General features: G+C 32.8%; 1 long non-coding RNA gene across 1 annotated transcript; it reads left to right on the forward strand.

Annotated features, from left to right (window-relative positions):
* The first annotated feature begins 3333 nt into the window (after positions 1-3333).
* On the forward strand, positions 3334-3959 carry LOC133794052 (uncharacterized). Its single transcript, XR_009875101.1, has 2 exons — positions 3334-3592; positions 3788-3959. It is a non-coding gene; the product is annotated as an uncharacterized LOC133794052 (long non-coding RNA).
* The last annotated feature ends 1815 nt before the right edge of the window (positions 3960-5774 follow it).

The raw sequence follows: 5774 nt of genomic DNA on the forward strand, positions 1-5774 counted from the left end.
ATTTAGCACGAGAAGTTAGACTTTGTGGTCCGGTGCAATTTCGATGGATGTACCATTTTGAGAGATATATGAAAGTATTGAAAGGATTTGTAGCAAACTATGCACGGCCAGAAGGATGTATTGCAAATTGCTATCTTGCTATTGAATGTGTACGCTTTTGTGAAACATTTTTAAAGCAAAATGATAATCAAGATAGTACATTACTAGAAGAAAATCCACTATCAGCAGCAGAGTGCTTTGAGCTTGACCGATTGAACTTGGTAGTAGCGCATCGGTATGTGTTGTTTAACTCAGATATTGTAGAACCATTTCTCAATGTCCATATGGATGAGCTAAAAGAAAGACACTCAAATCTGAATAACAATCAAACTTTGTTGTGGAATCGACATTCTGAAGGGTTCCCGTTATGGTTTTATGAAAAGGTTGTATTCTATTGCCAAGATAAAAGTTTACGTTTTGTTTTAGTGTACAAATTTCTTACAAGTATATTTTTATTTTCAGATTTCTAACATGAACAAAGTAGATAACATGTTAGCTCAATTGGCTGAAGGTCCAAGTCGTGGTGTCACTTCCTACAAAGGGTACATGATTAATGGAATTCGATTCCATAAAAAAGGAGCTGAAAAAACAACTCAAAACAGCGGTGTATACTTGGAAGCACATGACAGTGGGCAATTGAATGATAAAGAAGAGTATTTTGGTGTTATCAAGGATATAATTATGCTTGATTATCGTACTTTTAAGGTGCCATTGTTTTGGTGCGATTGGACGAATATTCGAATGGGTGTTAAGAAGTCGGAGTTCTATACGCTTGTAAATTTTAATATAGGACAAGCTCAATCCATTAGGGATCCATTTGTATTAGCTTCACAAGTGAAAAAAGCTTTTTATGCAAGGGTGAATGAGTAAAGTAATTGGTATATAGCTTTAAAGAATTCAAATAGAGGGTGTTTTGGACTTGAATCCAATGAAGAAAATTGAGTTTCCTGTTGTCTCTTATGTACTTTGAATGAAACAAATCTACTTACACTTTTTGTATGTAATTTTGGTGTATTATTACTCTTTTGTTGAATGAAACAAATGTGGTTTTATTACTCTCTACGGTGAACTTTATGATTTTATTTCAATTTGAATGAAATAATTCTGGTTTTATGGTTTTGGTGTATGTTTATTACTCTTTGGTGATCCGCATTTCTGATTTATATACCATGTTATCTTTCTTTTTATATTGCAGCAATTTCAACTTGAAAAATGAGTACATTATGAAGATCTCCAAAAAAACACCTTCGTCTAGGTGCTTTATGCAATCTTGTGGCCAAAAAGCGAAAAGCATCATTGAAGACTCAAGCTGATTGTGACGATATGTTGCTTGGATGCCCTGTTTTAAAGAAAAAGAGTGATCTTCGTAGGTTTTCTACACCTGTTAGAGTTGTAATTGATTCACCACCTGCTCTTAGTACTAGAGCAGCAACTCGTCGTATGGTCTATGATATAGAGCTAGATCCAAATGATGATGTGGAAGACATGGAAATGTCACTTGGAAGTTCAAAAACTAAACGATCTTTTAATTATGAAGTAGATAAGGTAGTTGATAGTGTTTGTGAAAAAGGAGTAACGGAGGAACATGAAGAGATATCTGATGAGGAAAGGGTTGGTGTAGAATTTGAAGGGGCTGTTCCACAATGTGAACAAGTGCCTGATGCAGAATGTGAAGAAGTGGTTGAGATAGAACTTGAACAACTTCTTAGAAAATCTGTTAGATTACAAAAAACAACTGGTGAGGCAAATCAAACTGAGATTGAAGAAATACCTCAAGATGTAGATGCCAATGTAATGAACTTAGCCAAGAAGACAAACATAAAAACTCTATTGGCAAATCTTGCCAAGAGGAACAATGACTTAAGGATAATAAATTGGAATGAAAAAGGGCAACCAGTTGGTACTAACTCAGTGCAATTTTCTTCTTTTGTGGGCGGTCTTGTGCGAGAGGTTGTTCCTTACACTATTTCAGATTGGAGGAAAGTTTCACCAATGATGAGAGATGTTCTTTGGGCATCTATTCAGGTAGAATTACAACTTTTATGAGTGTATTTTTTTATATATATTCAGCTCTACACTTAAACATATAATATGTTATTCTATATTCTATTGTAGGCACAATATGACTTACATGATGATTGGCAAAAAAAGATGTGCTTTGAAATGATGGCAGAACTATGGAGAGCTGGGAAATCTAGGCTTGTAAAGGATATTATCAATGCAAAAAATGAGACTGGACGACTAGCCTTAAAGCCGGATTGCATAAAAAGTGATGTAGAATGGAGAGCATTTGTTGCCAAAAAAATTAGTAAAGAACATTTGGTAAGAAATATGATTTAAGAAGTGATGTTGCTGCCTCTTTTATCTCTGTTGGTGTTAAATTAAATATAGTTATGCCTCTTTTACTTATTTATTAAATAGGATATAAGGGCCAAATGCCAAGAAAGAAGAAAGAAAGCTGTTCCACACACCTTAAGTCGAAGAGGATATGCTCGAACAATTGATGATATGGTAATAATTAAGTTTTATACTGTTTGTATTTTTGCTTCCATTATTGTAGTCTCTATTTTATAATCTCTATTGATGTATTGTGTAGAAGAAAGAAAATGAGGATGGTAAAATATCTAGAATCGATGCTTTTCGGAGAGCCCATACCAAGAAGAATGGTGAACCTGTAAACCCAACGACATCTGATATTTTTGTGAGTATTAGTCATTTAATTTTTGTGAATTTTTACTTATTTTCCATAATGCATACATTAGTTATACTAATTTATATGCAGGGTTCATTGAATGAGATTCTCCTTGAAGACCCAAAATCTGGAACTACAAACAACGTTGATGAGGATGCCTTGACAAAATTGTTTGGTAACCCAAAATCTGGTCGTTTAATCGGACAAGGAAGAGGCGTAACAAGGTCAAAGCTAACTGTTGTTAATATGTGTAATAGCAAGATCTCCAAGTTAGAAGAAGAGCAACATAATATGAAGCTCAAAATGACTGAAATGATGAATCTACTTAAAGAACACTTGGTGGTATTTCTATCTTGCACTTATATATCTTAGTTTTCTTTTCTTCCAATAAAACTTATCTTGGTTTTATATTTAGGTTGGTGGTAAAGTGACACCAAGCGAAGGATAGTCTCGCAATGTACCACAGTAAAAAAATATTCAGTCCCCTAAGGTAAATTATAGAAGTTGTTATTGTTTTAAATTTTCATTTTAGAAGAACAATTATAGAAACTAATATATTGTCTTTAAAATAAATTTGGTAGAGTATTGCACTAGAAAAAAGACATAACTTTACAGAAGGGAAGAATGCTTGCTACTTGCTTGACTGGGCAGATGCAATTGTTGCTGAAGGTCGTTGGGATTCTAGTGATCCAAATATAACTGTACATGGAAAGCCTCTTGGACCAGACTTTATGCGAGTATGGGTTGATGTTGCTATTGTACCAGAGTCTTACTTATTTCGTCCTAATCATGCGATGCTTACAATACAAGAAGCAGTTGGTTCCACAGTTGCATGGCCTTCTAAAAAAGTTATTCCAAGAGGTACATTTTCATACTCAAAAAATAACTAATGTCTTATAATTTAGTGTTTGGTTTCTTTGTTTGCTTTGGTGTAGTTGTGAATCTATTATTTTGTATGTGGTGTCCTTTCTTGGATATAATTTCCATAGCATTTTTCTAGAAGTAATTTGTGATGCTAGATAATAACAATAAAATATTTCTTTGTTTATTTTGCAGATATGACAAGCGAAGTATAAAAGGATACTTAAGACTCCTTGAAAGTAGTAACTTTGTTTATTTCTTTGTGTTGAAAGTAGTAACTTTTAGACTCCTTGAATACTTAAAGAATATTTTGTTGTTGATGACAATGTTGAATGTTTTAAACTAAATTGTGGATTGTTAATTCAATGTAGAATGTTCTTACTTTTTGTTATTTGAAAATCAAGTCCATTTGATGATGCTAGTATATATTAGAAAGCTAATTTTAATTATATAAAAAAATTAAAATATAATAGAATAAATTAGTGTTATATAAATAAAATATATAATGAGAATTTAAATATATCTAAATATAACAATAATACGAAAATTGAGTTATAATATATATTACAATAATACTTTTTATGCAAAGAATTATGTTATGCAAACTTCATTATATAACACAAAAAATGTGTTATAGTAAAGTGTAGTATAACACAAAAAATGTGTTATACTAAAGTGTAGTATAACACAAAAAAAGTGTTATACTAAAGTGTAGTATAACACAAAAAAAGTGTTATAGTATCGACTATAAATAACATAATTCAACACTTATCTATATATGAAAATAACACAGAAATTGTGTTATCGTTGACAGTATAATAACACATCTGTATAACACTGATAAAGTGTTATGTAAAGTACCCTGACCTACGATAACATAGTCGGTCTTAACACATCAGAAAGTGTTATCGTAAGTTTTGATAACACATTTTCGGTGTTATTAAAGGCATTTTTTCTTGTAGTGATCCCCCCTTCTCAATGATGCCATGAGCTCTTTATTTATAGGCTCACGGATCGTACAAATTAAAGTCCCTCAATAATCGAGATAATTCAGTTGTTCTAACCAATATTTAATTAATAATCAAATTTAAAATACAACCTTATACAATTTCTTCGGGATATCTGAGAGTTTCTCGTTGTATCTATGGACGATTCTAACTGAATTCGTTACTGAAATTTTGCTGAAGAGTCATAGGCTGAGCTTCTGATCTATCTGGTCGGCCAACTCTGCTCTCTGGAGTGATACTGGTCGGCCAAAACACTCTTCTGGTTAGGCAAAACATTTGACTGGTCGGCCAAAATACTTTACTGGTCGGCCAAAACTAATGACTAGTTAGCCAAAACTAATGACTGGTCGGCCAAAATACTTCACTGGTTGGCCAAAATACTTCACTGGTCGCCCAGAACATTTTACTGGTCAGTCAAAAATCTTTACCGGTCTGACAGAAATTCTACCGGGTCGGTCAAATCACTTCTAAGCAAGAAAAATAATTTTCATGTCCAGTAATATAACAACTCCGAAGATTAATCTCAAACCTTTGCCCTGCCATTCATTGCCATTGTCACTTTTGATTGCCACATCATCATATTCAAATTTTCGAGATAACACAACTATTTCTTGGAAAAGTGTAAAAACATAATTTGATTACTTCATCTACTATGTATGCTGAGTTTGTAGCTTGTTATGGGGCATCTTTGAAAGCTGTGTGGCTAAAGAATGTGATTACAGAGATACGAGTAGTTGATTCTATTACCTTACCTATGTTGATCTATTGTGATAATAGTGCTGCAGATTTCTTTGCCAAAAATAATAAGATCAGTGGTGCTTTGAAGCATATGGAGATCAAGTATCTTACTGTCAGAGACCTAGTCAAGAAAAGAGATGTCATAATAGAGAATTGCAAGACAGAATTGATGTTGGCGGATCCTCTAACCAAAGGATTAAGTGCATCATTGTTTAATATACATGTTGTTGATATGGGAATTTTAGAATCCTTTGATCTTTTTGGTTAGTGGGAGTTTTCTTTCTGTTTTCTTTTATCCACTAGAAATTATGATTATTTGTAACTTCTTTCTTGAACTTATGAACTACAAAGTTTGTTTTTTGGTTTCTTTTGATCAATTAATAGTTATTCTCTCATTTATGTTTTGTTATATTCTCGAGAATGTTGAGTTGAAAGCA

The sequence above is a fragment of the Humulus lupulus genome, chromosome 8 (assembly GCF_963169125.1).
Source record: "Humulus lupulus chromosome 8, drHumLupu1.1, whole genome shotgun sequence".
NCBI classification, from domain to species: domain Eukaryota; kingdom Viridiplantae; phylum Streptophyta; class Magnoliopsida; order Rosales; family Cannabaceae; genus Humulus; species Humulus lupulus.